At 40.3% G+C, this 19092-nt stretch overlaps 1 pseudogene; it reads left to right on the top strand.

Moving 5' to 3' along the window:
* Positions 1 to 15005: 15005 nt before the first annotated feature.
* Positions 15006 to 17785, top strand: LOC116470527 (bcl-2-associated transcription factor 1-like; annotated as a pseudogene).
* The last annotated feature ends 1307 nt before the right edge of the window (positions 17786 to 19092 follow it).

Consider the following 19092-nt stretch of genomic DNA (forward strand, 5'->3'; position numbering starts at 1 on the left):
GGTATGTAGCAGGTCAATAGTAAAGACTTTTAGTGCCACTGGATTCATATCATGTTTTCAACTGCTGATTTTTCTTACAAACCCTGAAACATTCTGATGAGAAACTTCCTTCTTCCTGCAAATCCCTGTCCACACTGTTCTCTAATTTTCCTTAGTCAGACAACTCCCTTTTACAGAAGACAGAGTGATAAAAGTGGTGATAATTGTGTCCTTCACCATCAGCCCTAGGCTGTCCCTGGCCTATCTTTAAATATGCAGTTTCTTTGAGAGAGTTATCTGGGGATAGCAGAAAAAATCTTAAGAGTTGCCAACCTTAGAAGATGAAATCGGACATGTTATTATTTCAGGAAGAATATTTTTGTTCTTCTTCTTATACATTAGATAATAAAATAAGGACTCATTTCCCCACCAAAAGCATAGTCACTCTGTGTTTGCCCCTGCCTTTCCAGTGTGGCCTTCCTTAGATCCAGTCTCTGTCTTTGCTCTGTGCTCTGAAAGTCTGACCTCAATGGATCATATCACTTGGACTCTCTCACTCCCTGGCTTCTGCTCAGGTTTGAACAATGGGAAATGCAGGTTAAGAGGTTAATCTTATGTGTATTTTCCTGCTCACTCTCTGCCCTGCTGCTGTTAAAGCTGCATTCCTCTACATTCCTCCACCATGGCAGGTTCTGTCATGTGGGTCCCTTCCTGGCTTCAACTCTCCTTAGGCTCCTGTAAGATCATTTCTCCTCTTGCTCTCAGGCTTAGGAATGGAAGTTTCTTGCTTTTGAAAGTCCCTGGGTACCTCTGTGTTTGGTAATAAGGTCTCCTCCATCAGTTAACCTCTTGGAGTGAGCCATCTTTTTCTTGTTGGGACTCCGATTGAAGCACAGGCTTAAGAAAAGGTCAAATGCATCTCAGATTCTTTCATTCGCTCCTCACCTATTTATTAAGCACCTCTAGTTGTACTTCTTAGATGTTGGAATGATGGACAGTTTAGAGAGATATTTATCAAGGAGCACAACCAGTATAATGGCAAAGTAGTCCTTTACGTTCTACTGGAGCCACACTTGACCTTGAAAGACCCTTTGTCTGAGGTCCCCATCATTTATCATACTCCGACAGAGAGCTATAACTACTGCTGAAGTAGCTGTTCCAGCTGTGTGTCTCACTTGCCAAAAATGTGTCCTGTCAATTGAGGTCCGATGGATGTGTCCATGTGTTTGTATATGTTTGTGGATATATATGGTTAGATGAGGAGGTAACAGCAAAGATTAAACCAATACCTAAAATTCTTTAACCCATTTCCTTTCTGTTTTGATGAGGAATGTAGACAGAGTAGAAGACACCTATGCTCATTTAGGAAACATTTGGGATTCAAAAGGAGTGTTATAAGTAGAAAAGTACCTAGGCTGTGAATTAGAAGGATCTGAAGTGGAAAATTGGTACTAAGAGGCGAGGAATAGAAGGTGCTAGCAGTCTGCTGCAGAGTCAGGGAATAAGAGCAATTAAGCAATTGATTAAAAGTTGGGCACACACCTAGATTGAATCCCAGCTTTGCCACTTCCTAATTATATGGTGCTCTGACTAATCATTTAACCTTAAACTGCAGTTCTCTCCTCCCTTCAATGGGGGCAATTCTACATATATTGTGAAGTTTTTGAGACACAGTATTTGCCATTTAATAATCGCTCAGTAGCTGCTATTATTGTGCACTGTATTTTCTCACCTATCAACACAATCTCTCACCTCTTTTTTTTTCCATCACTACACTTTTTTACTTCTATTTTCCATTAGTGACATTGTTTTGTCTCCTGTTGGTTCTTAAATAATATGAGGTTGGGACGATGTCTGTTAAAGTAGTTCCTGAAGCGCTCAGCAAATTAAAACACTAGTAATGTCTAGCCGTCAGCTTTCTGCATTCTGCAAAGCACGTGTGTTTCTTAGGCTGTAAGTATTTATCTTTTGGAAAATCAGTATGCATTTGGTGATGAGGCAAGAAGCCAAGTGCTGGAGACAGGCCTTTAATGGGGGTAAGAATAAAGGTCAGATGCTGAGGATGTTGATCTGGAGATAATCCACTTCATAAATGGCCTGTGTAAACATGTTTTAGTCAGTGGTCATGGACCTCTTCAGGATTTGATCTTGTGAGGCTATTTCCCAGTCATTAGCTCATCAGACTGTGTATTCCCAGTTAGAGAAATGTTTATTTACCATGTATCCCAAGTTTTAAAATAAAATTTAAATATCTCTATTCAATATCGACATCCTGACATCAACCAGTTTTAGCCAAAGAGAAAAAAAGTTTATACCAATTTAATAATCTAGAAGGAACTTTTCTATTAAAAGGAGTCTTTTTTTATTTACAAGACTATGATTTGAAACTGTAGGTTGTATTTGGTAAGGTCTGACCATACACAACTAGGGCCAGGACTGTGCCTAAAGATTTGCTTGTGCAGAATGAATTGAGGGACACACTCTTTTCCTCCTGATCAAAATACCTTCTTTCTCTCCAAGGCTGCAGCAATCTATCTTGTGGCCTCAAATAGTTAGAGTTACTCTCCTTAGTGAATACCGACAAGAATTTTTAAAAGCAATTACTATGTGCTTGATGCTGCATTGGGTGGAAATAATGATAACAGTATACAAAACATTCAGCTCATGCCTTGAAAAAAGTTGTATTTATGATTTAAGGTATTTTCTTAGTGGTAGTTTGTATTAATTTGGTTGCAAGTAAATAAACCCAACACAAACCCCAGCTTAGACAAAAAGGGCAATTTACTGTCTCTGTTTGCTTTCTTCTTAGTTGAAGCCACTCTTGGAAATATTCCTCCTTGTGTCTAGAACCAGGACCATCAGCTATGTACACATTTGTTGCCAAAAAAATAAGAAGCTTTCTTTAGCTAATTTTTTTTAGAAATCACAGGACTCTAAGTGATCTGGCTTAGCTCATGTAGTTACTGGGTGTGAGGGAACACAGGCCTTATTAAAATCGCTGGGTTGGAGTGGAAGAGAAGCAGCTTCCCAAAACAAGATGAGTAATGTTATCATCTGGGAATGGGTAACACAATACATGTCCACCACTCTCTTTTAAATCTCCATAAACTGTTACCTTTTGTAAGGTGTTTGGAGCATAAGAAAATGAGGCCAATGGAGATAATTGTGGAACAATATGAATTAGCCTTTAGCTAGTTTACTAACTTGCAATAACATCGAAGGGCAAGTTATCTGAAGATCAATTTGTCTCCCCAGCTAATTTTCATTAATAATTAAATTCTATATTCATGTGGAAGAGATTTTAAGGTCTGTTTGAACTCTGGGCTCAAAATGCCATATCTGATAACAGTAATTCACAGAGTATCTCAGCATGTCTGTCCACCTAAAGCCTTTTTTTTAATTAAAAAAAAGAATCTGCACCATGATTCATTTCTAATAAGCTATAGTTACAGAAATTGGTTTAAAATAATCTGAATATCATTCTTATCAAGAACTGCAAGCTTCTGTAATTTCAGGTAATAATACAAAAATCCTATTTAATGTGCTTCCTTTTAGCACAATTAACTTTTTGAAAGCAACTAGTGTGTTGCTTATATGTCAATTGCTGAATCCACATAGAGACACTGAGAGGGCACAGGAAGAACACTGAATAGGAGTCACAGTAGCTGAGCTCTGTGTTACCTGGTTTTACCTCCTTCTAACTGGTGATACTTCATGAGCTCTTACTTCTCTCAGCCTTAAGTTTACTCAACTGTAAGCCAACCTTTTCTGTAGTCTTTTATTTAGCAAGGTCATGCTTAAGGTCTGAGATGAGAAAAATTATCCTTTCTGGTTTCTTGAAAAGCCTAATATTCTTGTTTTTGTTTTTTACCAAATATCTTGATGCTTGTTTTTCCCATCTTCCAACATATCTAAGATAAAAATAGAAATAAGATATCTTCTTACTTCTACCAACTAGCTTAAGGCAGGACAAACACCTGCTGTAGGTAAAAGCCATCACCTGCCAGTCCTTGCAAGGACCAGCATGGAAAAAAGCCAGTTTTGGCTTTTATAATAGGAGTCAACCTCATCTGAAGTTGATAACAACAATATTAATTCACTACCTAAATTATTTTCCTTCGGAGTTCCCTCAACAGAGAAGTGAGGATGCTGTGGAAAACATACATAGAACGTGGGCCAAGGGTATCTTCCATTTTACTATACCCATTCTACAATACTTGCAATGTGAAATGCTGGGGTGGGTGCACAGATACACAAGACATAAGATTTTGCCCATGATCTTGCTGTTTAGTTGAGAAGACAAGAGATAAATTTGTGAAAATAAATATAATAAGAGTAAAATAAGAATACAAGTGACATGGTCTGGCTCTGTGTCCCTACCCAAATCTCATCTTGAGTTGTAATCCGGATTGTAATCCCCAAATGTTGGGGGAGTGACCCCGTGGGAGATGATTAGATCATGGTGGTGGTTCCCCCATGCTGTTCTCATGATGGTGAGTACTCATGAGATCTGATGGTTTTATAAGGGGCTTTCACTCTCTTTGCTCTGTGCTTCTCTCTCCTGCTGCCATGTGAAGAAAGATGTGTTTGCTTCCCATTCCATCAAGCTTGTAAGTTTTCTGAGGCCTCTCCAGCCATGCAGCACTGTGAGTCAATTAAAAGTCTTTCCTTTATAAGTTACCCAGTCTCAGACATTTCTTCATATCAGTGTGAGAATGGACTAATACAAGAGATATACAAAGCTTGCATATGATTTAGTGGGGCTTGAGTAGTTCAGCTATTTAGTGAATACATAAAGAGAAATCACCATGAATTAGTCAAATAATCACTCATATTTAGAAGGTATTTTTAACAATGAAAAAAATAGTTGGTCTTCATCACTTCCAAGTTAGATATAATGATAAATAATTATGGGATATGAATAACAAAAGTTGCTATTTATTACATGCATATTAGATGTCAGGTACTTTTCGTATGAACTCGTATTATAGGAATGATTTTACCTGTCATTGGAAGGGTAGGGAGACAAAAACTAAAATGTCAAGGAAGCAACAATTCCTTGTTGCTCTTGGTACAACTATCACGATCATTATGAGTTCACATAATCATTATCATCATCCTCAAGCTGTGATGTTATCACAAAGACATAGACAAGTTAGGGATATATTTTATTTTATTTTTTTATTATACTTTAAGTTCTGGGATACACGTGCAGAACGTGCAGGTTTGTTACATAGGTATACACATGCCATGGTGGTTTGCTGCACCCATCAATCTGTCATCTACATTAGGTATTTCTCCTAATGCTATCCCTCCCCTAGCCTCCCACCCCCTGACAGGCCCTGGTGTGTGATGTCCCCCTCCCTGTGTCCATGTAAAAGACTAATACATCGAGTTTCAACTGTGAGATAAAATATGAAGTCATTGTAGACTGCAGTAGTCATGGAAGGTATTATAAAGGAAGGGAGCTATGACTTGGATCTTGTAGGCTTTAGATGAACAGACTGAAATAAGAAAATCTTTCCAGTCCAGGAATCCTGCCAAGGGAATCTGTGGGAAGCAGAAATGGCTATGTACATGTGGAAAATGTAGGTGTTGACCAGTGTGGTTAGGGTAGAGCATTCTTTATAATGGCCTAAAAGGCTGTACATGGGCTGGTCATCATCATCTCTCTGACTTCATCTCCTTCCAGTTTTTGTCTCACTCATTCCCATGCCAGCCAGGCTTGTCTTTTTGCCAGTCCTAGAACCTGCCAGACATTCATCAGCTTCAGGGCCTTGGCACTTGCTGTTCCCTCTGTCCCAAATGCTTTTCTTCTAGATATTCATGTGACTTACTCCAATATGCCTTTCAAGTCTTTGTTCAGATGACTTCTACTTGATGAGTCCTGTCTTGATCAACTTTGTAATTATAGGCTTCCTTGACACTCCTCATTTCTCTTCTGCACGATTTATTATCTTCTAAGATCTAGTATAATTTATGCATTTTTGTGTGGTTGATTATTGTCTCTCTCTTCCAACTAGATAAAGCTCCAGGAGATTAGGACATTTTAAAATGTGTATTTCTGAATTCCAATACCTAGGAAAGTGTCTGGAACATAGTAAGTGATTAATTAGTAACTGTTGTTCATGAATGAGATTTAAGACTAGAAAACTGCATGGAGATGTTTCTCTGCCAGGAAGACCCAGGCAGAGAAACTCAGCAAAAGTGTTTGACCCAGAGAGTAACATGAATAAGGTATGCTTTAAGGAAACCAATCTGGTAGTGGTATGTAGTTTGGAATTTTTCAGGAAAGAATCTATATTAGTGCTCTGGAAGTGAAGTGTTCTGAGCTTATAAAAGAGTATGGCAATAGAATTGCAAATAAAGAAAAGTATTTATTTTTAAAGAAGGTATTTTAAAAGGAAGACTTTTCATATTTAGCAACTGATGCAACATTAAAATTGGGGGTATAAGAATGAAGTGGGAAAATAGAAAGTTCTGACTTTTTTTCCCCTTCTTCTCCATTATTTTCCTTCTCTGCCCTGCTCTGTGCCATGGAAGGCTGACCCGTGGGAACTGCCTCACCTGGGTTCCCATGCCACCTGGCTTCCAGTTGGGTTCATTGAGTGGGAGGAGCAACAATAGAGTGGAGGGTGGAAGGAGATAAAGATGAGAGTCTTTCTTCCCGTATTCTCCCTACTTTGGATCTATGGTCTGGCAATGACTATATCCTTTTATAAGGATAGTGCTGTTGGGTGGTCCTTTCTACACAGTTCAAGGTCTCATCGAGCTTCTGATCCCTAGCCCTTTATCTCTAGAGCTATTAAAAGCTTCCTACTATTGACAGTCTCCAAATCCATCACTATCTTTAGTTTGTTTCTGCAACTTGCCCATACCTCTAAAAGTAGTTCTTTCATTAAAGATTTGTAAGTTGGGCTGGGCGCAGTTGCTCACGCCTGTAATCCCAGCACTTTGGGAGGCCGAGGTGGGTGGATCACCTGAGGTCAGGAGTTTGAGACCAGCCTGACCAGCATGGAGAAACCCCATCTCCACTAAAAATACAAAAATAGCTGGGCATGCTGGCACATGCCTGTAATCCCAGCTACTTGGGAGGCTGAGGCAGGAGAATTGCTTGAATCCAGGAGGCAGAGGTTGCAGTGAGCCGAGATTGCACCGTTGCACTCTAGCCTGGGCAACAAGAACAAAACTCCATCTCAGAAAAAAAAAAAAAAGATTCTTAAGTTGAACAATTTAAGGGTAAACTCTATTTACTTCTAGGAGTATGATTGATGGAGAGGGGAAGAAGTTAAGATTGACTGCACACTTTCAAACCTAAGAAATTGAAGAAAAAAAGTCTCCTTTAAGAAAAATAGGAAAATTCAGAAAGAAAAATGTCAATTTTGAGAAATGATGAAAATTTAACTTTGAAACAGTGGAAGGTGAACAAAATGGCAAAATATCTAAGTGAAATGTTTGTTAGTCAGACATGAAAACTAGACGTATTAGAATAAAAGTTGATTTCATCATCAATTTATTAAGTTCCCAAAGTGAGTCAGATTCAGGTTTGGTCTTTATTGAAGTCTGAGTGTAACTGAGATCTTTGAGTTAGGAATGGTGAGTAATGTGTAGGAAGGAGTCTAGATTGAGAAATACAGAAGGCCAGGAACTGAAATCTTATTTTCTAATTTAGGACTTGAAATGATAAAGTAGAGAGAGGCAAGAGGCCAGAGAAGGAGAAGAGGGAATTCAACAAGTAGAGCATGGACAGTGTCAAGAAGGATGAAATAAAAATTCAAATATTATAGACAATATCAGCTATATCCCATTAGAAAAATACTATTTACATTCTTACAAAATCAGAATATGGATTAATTTATAATATGAATTATGTGACATAGTGTCACAGGATCCTTGGAGTATCTCTTCTGGCCAGAAACCTCACCCAAGTTTTGCTTGGGCCTGCTGGGCTTATTCTGCCCACTTGGCCTGGCAGGCTGCTCTTGGCTCATGCTACCAGCCTGGATCCCACACCTGGCAAAAGTGAGTGGAGTGGCAAGGGGTGTGTTAGCAAGTGAGCATGGGGTCTGGCCGCTATGCACAGCCAGGTATGCTGGTTGTGTCAGGGTGGGCAGCTTCAGGTGCTGACATGGGTGTCAGCTCCCTGCGTGGCTGTGGCTGAACCAGGTGTACTGCAAGCAGCTTCTGTGGTTGGCACCAGGAAATGCAGTGGTGTCCAGAAGCTTGGAGATGCTAGGAACCACAGAACCCAAAAGTGGGTGTCACAGCCCTGGCTTGGGGAGCTCCTAGGTCTGGGCTTCTTGAAGGGCCACAGCTTTTCTCTCTTTCTCTCTCCTCTCCTTGTCGCTTGCAATGTGGTGAGCAAGGGGTGTGTTTCAGCCCTGTTTGTGTTACAGCTCTTTCATTCCCACCATTTGGCAGGTCCCGAGTTCTTTCCTCACATCTAGGAAGAATGAGGTACATGGACAAGTGGAGGGTGAAGTGAGCAAGGCAAAGAGGTGCTTTATTGAGCGACAGAACAGCTGAGAGGAGACCGCAGTGGGTAGCTCTTCTTCACAGGCAGGGTGTCCTGATGTTTGTTCAGCTCTCAGCAGAGAGGAGACCCATAGAGGTAGCTCCTCTCTGCAGAAAGGTCATCCCAACATTTGTTCAGCTCTCAGCAAAGAGGAAACCCACAGTGGGTAGCTCTTCTCCACAGGCAGGGCATCCCAACGTTTGTTCCGCTCTCAGCAGAGAGGAGACCCACATTGGGTAGCTCCTCTCTGCAGGCAGATCGTCCCGGCGTCTGTCTGAGTCTGCCTGAGTCTGGAGTTTCTGTGGTCTTCAGACGGGGTGGAAGTGCATGCTGATTGGTACATGGGTGGCCATGGGTGGGACCAGAAAAAGCACCATAAGTTCTCACTTCAGGCGGCGGAACTGGCAGCCCTGCCCCCAGGCTTTAGGCCATCTGAGGCCTGAAGGTGGGGCTTCACCGAGGACCTGTCCTTTTCTGCCCAGGAGCCTGTCTGCTTCTGGCGGCCACCGACCTGCAATCCCCAGCCCCCGGGCTGTTTGTGCCGAGGGGCACCACCTGCAGGCCCTTGCGGAACCACACTCAGCACCCCCTTGGCCTCCCTCTCATGCTTGTCGGTGCCCGAGACAGCAGGGCGCTGGCTTGTCCGCACTGCCCTGAGTGCAAGCACACCTGGCAGGGTCTTGACAGCACCTGGGCTTGGCCACAACTTTGGTCTGAAATCGGAGTGGGCGCTGGGAGCAGGGAGAGGCCAGGCAGTGGGAGTTCCCAGCCTGCGCGGACGTGGGGACTTCCCGGGCCACTGAGAGTGCAGAGATGCCTGCGTCTGCAGCCATGGCTGGGTGGGTGGCTGCAGCTGCACCCGAAAGGGCGGGACTCCTGCCCCTCCAACTTGGAAGGTGTGGGGCTTCCACCTGTTCCCAGCTCCTGCCTGCTAGTGGGAGCACGCAGCCCTGGCTGCGCCTCCCACCCCACTGCAGCTGGCATCTTTGCAGCAGCCACTCCAGATGGGCCGCCGCTGCCATCAATAGCTTAAGGCCATCACTGTTTAGTCTGTGAAGATCTAGTTAAAAAGCATGGACTTAGAAGGAAGAGATTTAGATACATCTATCTGAATCAGACAAATGTAGCCTGGCACATATATTTCTTAGTAGGGATGATCTTGCAAATGAGAGAAATACCACAGTTTGTGACTAAATTTATCCTACACAGTTAGAGTTTGAACAGGTATCATCAATATTTGCCCTTGTGACTCTCTCTTCTAACTTCCATGGTAGGCTAAGTGCTACCATTCAGCAAATACATATTGGAAAATTTCAGGCTTTATTCAAGAATAAGACTATAAGACCTGCTCTCACGGTGTATATATTATAGTTGAAGAGACACAATAACGTGCAAGAAGTCACTAAAAAAATAAAAGGGACTTTCAGATCACGATAAAAATGATTAAGAAAACACAACAATATGTGACTGAGAGTGATGGTGCTCTTATGGGGAGTGTTAGATATGCCTGGCAAGGACTTTCAGGAGGTGACATTCGAATTGAGTTCTCAATAGTAAGCCATGTTGTAATATTAAGGAAGAATATTTCAGGCCAGGGAAAAATAGATATAAGTAACCAGAGGCAGGAATGAGTTTGGAATGTTGGATGAATAGAAAGAAGGCTAAAAGGCTTGAGCAGCGTGAGTGAGAAGAGTGGTAGAAGATTATACAGATAGGATAAATCATATAGACTTGTATGTCAAGTAAAGCAGTTTGGATTTTACTCTAAGTGCAAGGAGAAACCATTGGGGAATGTAAATGGAGGGTCACTTTGTGCTCCATGGGGAATGAATTGTAGGGTTCCAAGTGTGGAACCAAAGAGATCATCTAGGAGACCACTGCAATAGTTTAGGCAAAATATGGCTTGTGGCTTGGGCTGGAATGGTAATAACTGAGATGGAGAGGAGCACATAGATTCAGGATGTATTTTGAATCTGGAGCCGTAAGGACTTGGTGATGGATTAGACGTGTAGGATAAGAAAAAAAGGAGGATTCAAAGATGGTATCTGAGGATTCTTGGCCTGAGCAAGTGGGTAAACGTGATGGTAATTACTAGTATGAAAAAAATGGGGAGAAATAAGTTTCAGAGATGTGTTGGGGGCTTCCTAAGACCACTCTTATGTTCCGTGATTTGCCACAAGGACTCCCCAAAATCAGATGAGTTATTATCATCACTCATAGCAGTGATCTATTATAGCAAAAGGATACAGATTAAAATCAGCAAACGAAAAAGGAGCATAGAGTATGGCCTAGGAGAAACCAGGCATAGGCTTCTACTTTTCCTCTCCCGGTGGAGTTACATGAACAGTATTTAGTTCTCCCATAAATGATGTGTGATAACACATATAAAGTATGGCCAACCAGGGAGGCTCATCTAAGCCTTTTGTCCAGGGTTGGACAAGTTCATTCACATAGTCATGGGGCACCCACATAGCTTGGTTATTCAGTGTCCAGCCTCCACTCTTGCCCCACCAAGTTCAGGCTGATATAGCATGTCCCAGGGCTCCAGGTATACAGAGACACTCTTATTAGGCAGAATATTCCAAGGACTCAGAGGTACATCCCAGGAACCAGACCTGAAGATCTTTGAAATGTGCAGGGTTTAAGCAGTCCAGGTCAGCTGAGTTAACCCTTTAATACACAAGGGGAAAATCAAGAGCTGTGGTTTGGCAATTTTAAGTTTGAGATGCTTCTTTGAAATCCAAAAGGAAATGTCAGGGGTTAGTAATAAAGTTATGGAAGTTTTTAGTTTATAAAAGGTATTTAAAATCATGAGAGTAGGTAAGATTACCCTAGGAGAGTATGTAGGTTAAAAAGAGAAAAGGGCCTAGGATGAAGATACAAGGTTTTCCAATATTTGGAACGTAGAGGAGGAGAATGTGAGAGCAAACGAGAAAGAAGGGAAACTATGAGATTACATAGTCACAGAGACTAAGACAAAAAAGTGTCTTAAGATGGACGAAGTCAACTGTATTGACAGAGTTTCGCTCTGTCGCCCAGGCTGGAGTGCAGTGGCGTGATCTCAGCTCACTGCAGTATCTGCCTCCTGGGTTCATGCCCTTCTCCTGCATCAGCCTCCCAAGTAGCTGGGACTACAGGTGCCTGCCACCATACCCAGCTAATTTTTTGTATTTTTAGTAAAAATGGGGTTTCACCATGTTAGCCAGGATGGTCTCAATCTCCTGACCTCGTGATCTGCCCGCCTTGGCCTCCCAAAGTGCTGGGATTACAGGCGTGAGCCACTGCACCTGGCCCGAGATGTTTAAAGGTGAAAGATGGAAGGTCACATGTGCTTGTAGTTGGGATTAATCCAGTGAAGAGCTTAATCTAGACATTGATAATACAGAAGTAAAAATGGGTAATTATAGGTGTTGGTTCTTTGCAAAGACAAGAAAGCATAGAATTTATCGCACAATTCTTGTATTGTGCAGGAGGGAAGGCGGGAAATAGAGTTCAGGGCCCATGGCTTTGGCGCCAGAGAAATTGAAGGAGTTGCCGTTAACTTGCTTGTTATCTCCCAGGGAAGAAAACTCCATTTCAAATTTACATTTTTTTTTTCCTTAGGTCTGGTCAACATAATTTTCCAATTTAAGGACAGTAGTGAGAGAAGAGAAGAATGATTGACAGGTAAAATGAGAGGAATTGATAGACTTGAACAAAGATCTTGATAATGTGTTGGGTGTAAAAGACAAAGCAAGTTGGAAGGATAGGAAAGTGTTGTTTTAAAGGTACTACGTTTATTTATTGATTTTTTTTTTTTTTTTGAGATGGAGTGTCGCTCTGTCACCCAGGCTGGAGTGCAGTGGTGCGATCTCGGCTCACTGCAAGCTCCGCCTTCCTGGTTCATGCCATTCTCCTACCTCAGCCTCCCAAGTAGCTGGACTACAGGCACCCGCCACCACGCCTGGCTAATTTTTTGTATTTTCAGTAGAGACGGGATTTCACCATATTAGCCAGGATGGTCTCTGTCTCCTGACCTCGTGATCCACCTGCCTCTGCCTCCCAAAGTGCTGGGATTACAGGCGTGAGCCACCACGCCCGGCCTAAATGTACTACATTTATTATTTCAGTAGTGAAGCAGCTGCATTTAATAATCAGGCCCAGAATGTGTTCATGGAAGTGAGTGCCCGAGATAGAGCTAAGAAGAGATCCCTAGGTATAAGGAGGTGATGAAATCTAAAGAGAAAAAATTTAAGATAAATCAGTTATGTGTTTCCTCAGGGTGATGACAGGATTTGAAGATGAAGGAAAGGCCAAAGGCTTTAATAAATAATAAATGAGAATAAATGAGAAAGGGTTGGAGGTAAGGTTTAACAAGAGAAAAGAAAAATAATTGTCTAGAAGTGGTGGTGGAGAGGAAGGAGGATCCTGATGCCATCCTACAGTCGTCATATGCTTGGAATACTGGAAAACGATTCAATTCATGGAAGCCATTTTCCCTGCGAAGAACTAAACTATAGTAAATTATAAGCACTGAGGAAATTACAAAGTAAAGATTATGAAGATATGAGCTTATTAATCTTGGAATGGGAATTCCTAAAGAAAGATTGAGTAATGAGAACAATAGTGGGAATTTGGATTATGAAAGAGAAATTGCATAAAGAGGGCAGAAGGGAGAATACAGCAGTCTAAGAGCTTACTTAGGAGAAACCAAGGAAAACAGGCTAAGGATCTGTGGACATATCTGACTCTCAGGTAGCCAGGAAAAGAACTGATGTTATCTTGGTGAGCGTGAAACTCAAACATTTGGAGTTTAATAGCATTCAGGAAGAGCCTCAAAAGAAATATCCCTCTATCTAATATTCTATTTGTAGTCACTGTTGAGATTATTGTATTCAGAATAATGTTACTAAACTGTCAATATGGTTATAGTATCTTCTTTTCTTAAAAAGAAGTCCAAGCTACTAAATCTTGAATGAGTAAAGAAGGAGGAAGAAGAAAGAATAATTTTTGGAGAAATACAAAGGAGTAATATAGAAATGCAGGTATGTTTAGGAAGATGGACAGAGGGAAAAAGAAGAAAGACTGAATAAGTATATAAACATATTTTGAAGAAGAAAGGAGGTGTATGCTATTAATAGAAATATCAACAAGAAATAAAAAAAGTTAAACCAGTGTTTTATTTGTTTCTACCCGTTCTACCCCTTCTGGCTCTAAATGCAAGAGAGTTATCGTGCAAAACCATAGTATTTTGCGTCAAACAGATGAATCTGAATTTGAATAATGGCTCTACCATATACTAGCCATGACCTTAGACAAGTCACTTTACCTCTCTTAACTATGTTTTTCATTTACAAAGTGAGGTTGACCATCTGAACCTCTTAAGTTGCTTTGAATATTATATGAGAAAACATGAGAAAGTGTAAAACGTGATACTTGACACATGGTAAATGCCCAGCAAACGTAGATTCTGTCTTTCTTTTTGATTGCTTTCTTTTTTGGTTACTTTCTTTTTATTACTTTTCTGATAATGATTTCTAGTTTTCTTGAGAGTTTCTGCTTCTGCCTATCAAAATTCAGTATCATCTTAGACTTTGTTCTTAAACTCATTCCCTTTGGTGATTCATTTTCCCATTTTGAAATCTGTGATGTATGCATTGGTGGTTCAGTTTTTTCATGGGCACTAGAAACCTTCTCACAGTCTTCAGGATATTTTACTTGAATTAACCTAGATAAATTTAAACATATTTTAGAGAATTAAGTTACTTATTTGTTATCACATGCAGCAAAACATTTATCCAAGTTTCATAACTAATGGATAACAACTAATTGGCCTTCATGCCCAATCTGACTTCAGGCAGTTGGCTGTTGGCAGAATAACAAGAGATTTGTTTTTTAAATTAGTCATACTCTCTCACCTCCAAGTCTTTAAATGCTTTGGTCTGGTGGTCTCCCTTTGTTTAGTGGTAGGAGTTCAGGCAAAGCACTTTAGGCCTCTGGGTCTCAATTACAAAATGTGATGGTTATTCTAGCTCAAAATGTATATGATTCCATGAAGCCTAGGGAAATTTCACACTTTTCTAGAGGCCACAGCTGGTTTGTAGTAGATTGAGGAAGAGAACCCATATCTTCTAGCTCAGAAAGCATTGCATTTTCCCATATGCTCCTGTTAACTACGGGAAAATAATGTCACATTGTTACCAGTGGTGAATACCTACAGGTCTGCAGCAATTTTGTTCTTGCCTCCTAGGAGGAAAGAGTTTGACTAAAGGGCGTAGGCAGAGAAAGAGATTGAGGCAAGTTTTAGAGCAGGAGTGAAAGCTTATTAAAAAGTTTTAGAACAGGAGGAAGTGACAGAGCTGACCTAGCGCGTCGAAGATACCTCTATGGTTTTCCTTGCATTCTTGAGCCGGGAAATGGCCGCTGTGTAGTCGCAACAGAAATAAACCCCCGGAACCGCAATTCGGTGTGTCAGGAATTTGAATTCAGAGTTTAATTTCTCAGAACATTCTCTCCAGGAAGAATTTTTACTTGACTTCTTGATCCTACATAAACCCAAGGAGAAAAGAAATGGGTCGCTCCAATTCTAGATCACATTCTTCAAGGTCAAAGTCTAGATCACAGTCTAGTTCTTGATCAAGATCAAGATCTCATTCTAGAAGGAAGCGATACAGTTCTAGGTCTCGTTCCAGAACATATTCAAGGTCTTGTAGTAGAGATCGTATGTATTCTAGAGATGATCGTCGTAATTACAGAAATAATAGAGGAATGAAACGACCTTATGGGTACAGAGGAAGGGGTAGAGGATATTATTAAGGAGGCGGAGGTAGCTGTCACTGAGGTGGTTATAGACCTGTCTGGAATACAAGGCACTCTAGGAGTCCTAGACGAGGTTATTCACATTCCAGGAGTCCAAAAAGAAGATTCATTTCTTCTCAAAGATCCAGAAGCAGATCTCGACGGTCACATAGCTCTTCTAGGTCTCCAAGCTCATCCTCTTCTCGTTCTTCATCTCCATATAGCAAATCTCCTGTTTCTAAAAGACGAGGGTCTCAGGAAAAACCAAAAAAGCTGAAGGGGAACCCCAAGAAGAGAGTCCATTGAAAAGTAAAGCACAGGAGGAACTGAAAGATACATTTGAACATGATCCATCTGAGTCTATCGATGAATTTAATAAGTCATCAGTCACATCCAGTGATATTTGGCCTGGCTTTACAGCTTATAATAATAGTCCCAGATCACCCCATAGTCCTTCACCTAGTCAGAGTTCATCTTGCTCTGATGCTCCCATGCTCAGTACAGTTCACTCTGCAAAAAATACTCCTTCTCAGCATTCACAATCCATTCAGCATAGTCCTGAAAGGTCTGGGCCTGGTTCTGTTGGAAATGGATCTAGTCGATACAGTCCTTCTCAGAATAGTCCAATTCATCATATCCCTTCAGGAAGAAGTCCTGCAAAGACAATCGCACCACAGAATGCTCTAAGAGATGAGTCTAGGGGCCATTCCTCATTTTATCCTGATGGTGGAGATCAGGAAACTGCAAAGACTGGGAAGTTCTTAAAAAGGCTCACAGATGAAGAGTCTAGAGTATTCCTGCTTGATAGGGGTAATGCCAGAGATAAAGAGGCTTCAAAAGAGAAAGGATCAGAGAAAGGGAGAGTAGAGGGAGAATGAGAAGATCAGGAAGCTCTAGATTACTTCAGTGATAGTCTGGAAAACAAAAGTTTAATGATTCAGAAGGGGATGACACAGAGGAGACAGAAGATTATAGACAATTCAGGAAGTCAGTCCTTGCAGATCAGGGTAAAAGTTTTGCTACTACATCTCACTGGAATACTGAGGAGGAAGGACTCAAGTACAAGTCCAAAGTTTCAACGAAAGGCAATAGAGAAAGTGGTGGATTTAGAGAAGAAAAAAAATATAAACTTAAAGAGGCTGGATATGTAGTGGAAAGGCCTAGGACTACAAAAGATAAGCCCAAAGAAGAAGACAAAAATTCTGAAAGAATAACAGTAAAGAAAGAAACTCAGTCACCTGAGCAGGTAAAGTCTGAAAAGCTCAAAGACCTCTTTGATTACAATCCCTCTCTACACAAGAATCTGGATGCATGAGAAAAGTCTACCTTCAGAGAGGAAAGCCCACTTAGGATCAAAATGACAGCAGGTGATTCTCATCGTCCTGAAGTCAAACTCAAAATGGCACCTGTTCCTCTTGATGATTCTAACAGACCTACTTCCTTGACTAAAGACAGGCTGCTTGCTAGTACACTTGTCCATTCTATCAAGAAGGAGCAAGAATTCTGATCCATCTTTGACCACATGAAGTTGCCATAGGCCAGCAAAAGCACTTCACGGTCATTTATTTAACACATTATGTCCTTGTTTCATCATGTTAAAGAGCAATACTTCAAGTCAGCTGCAATGACCCTAAACAAGCGGTTTACTTCACATCGGAAAGCCACTGAAGAACATAGTGCTCGGCAAAAGACCTGAAATACACAGGAGAATTGACATCTCACCAAGTACCCTGAGGAAGCATACCCGTTTAGCAGGGGAAGAGAGAGTTTTTAAAGAAGAAAATCAAAAGGGAGATAAAAAATTAAGGTGTGGCTCTGCTGACTTTCAGCATGACATTGATCCCTGTAGAAAAGAAAGTAGTAAAGAACGGGGAGATTCCAAGGGTCCCAGGGAATCCAGTGGATCAAGAAAGCAGGAAAAAACTCCAAAAGATTACAAGGAATGCAAATCTTGTAAGATGACAGTAAACATAAAAGTAGAGAGCAAGATCATTCTCGATCTTCATCCTCTTCACCATCACCTTCTTCTCCCAGTTCTAGAGAAGAAAAGGAGAGTAAGAAGGAAAGAGAAGAAGAATTTAAAACTCACCAAGAAATGAAAGAATACTCAGGCTTTGCAGGAGTTAGCCAACCATGAGGAACCTTTTTTCGAATTAGAGGCAGAGGAAGAGACAGAGGAGTTTTTCCTGGGACAAATATGGGTCCAAACAACTCAAATACTACTTTTTAAAAGAGACCGAAGGAAGAGGAATGGGATTCAGAATATACCCCAAAGAGCAAGAAGTACTTTTGCATGATGACAGAGATGATGGTGTGGATTATTGGATCAAAAGAGGAAGAGGTCGTGGTACTTTTCAACGTGGCAGAGGGTGCTCTAACTTCAAAAAATCAGGTAGCAGTCCTAAATGGACTCATGACAAATACCAAGGGGATGGGATTGTTGGAGATGAAGAAGAGACCATGGAAAATAATGAAGAAAAGAATGACAGACTCAAGGAAGAAAAGGAACAATAAATATGAAGTAAGATTACAGCAGAGCAGAAGTTGTACCTACCATTTTTTTACCTGATTTTTGTTTTCAAATAAGAATCTAAGCATTTTACTTAAATTTTACTGTTTGCAAGTAGTCTATAGAAATTTTGTTTTAAGTCTTCAAATACCTTGAGAAATAGTAGAGTGTATGTTGAAAATTGTACTGAAATAAAGTAGAAAATTGTTACATACCGTATTTGTTTAACTATCAACTTTAAAAAAAAAAAAACTTTTAACGTTTTTGTTACATGCATTGTAATTCTGCTTTGTCTATAAGATATGGTCAAGTACAGCTCTGTGAAAGTTCTGATTCTCTTCCTTCCCTGTTTGTCAATGTTTTATTCTGAAGTAAACGTTACCTCTACATATAAATCCCAGAACAGAAATTGTTTATAGAGACTACACTAATTGTTTTAACTGTATACATCTGTTTAATTTGAACACACTACATTGTAGTGTGACTAATTTTTGAAGTATACCACAGAAAAAAAGTTGTTACTTTGGTAAACTAAGCTAGTTTAACACTTGAGCAAATGCTTAAGAAGGAATAAAAAAGCTTTGCCAATAGCTAAAAAGTACAAGCTATTAAAAATGAGATTGAAAAGTTTTAAGAAAATGTTATTTTTACTGAAAACAAGCAGTGGCCTATAAAGAACATTCTTAGGAGCCTTTTCTATTTGCATTCAAAACTGAGTGTTCTCTTTCTATTCCTGTTAGATAGTTTGGTCTTAGATATTAGCTATTTGTGGGAGGAAACTGGTTTGTAATAATTCTGCAAATAGAAACCCATTTCTACTGAACATCCTAGTTTTAAACAGAAGAAAAACTGTAATCCTGGGGGTGGTATGGAGGAGGTTTATCCTGCAGAATAAGTTGATACATTAGTACCTGATTTCATATCTTACATATTTATTTGAGCTGAACATTAGTTTGTAGTCTAACTATTAGTAAAAATAGAGAAACACAACATACGTTCGTTAATAGTATTTTAAGAAAATTATTTTTCAAATGTCACCAATAAAAGTTTTGGCAGGAAGCTTGTTGCCACATTGATATAATTTTTTTTTCTCCCCTATTTCAGTTGCACTCTGTAAAATGGCTTTTTCTTTTTCCTCTTAAGGGTTCTGTTCTTCAGGTAGGTAGTTTTTCAAATGTGAATTATCTTTTGTGTCTATATTGATAGCTCTTAAAGGAGTGAAAATCTAAAATAGTAAATTTCAATGTTAGGTCTGTCTGCTTTATGGGCATATATAAAAGTAGACACATTTCATTTGTTAATTTAGTTGTGT

This window comes from Hylobates moloch, unplaced genomic scaffold (assembly GCF_009828535.3).
Source record: "Hylobates moloch isolate HMO894 unplaced genomic scaffold, HMol_V3 SCAFFOLD_6, whole genome shotgun sequence".
Taxonomy (NCBI): Eukaryota; Metazoa; Chordata; class Mammalia; order Primates; family Hylobatidae; genus Hylobates; species Hylobates moloch.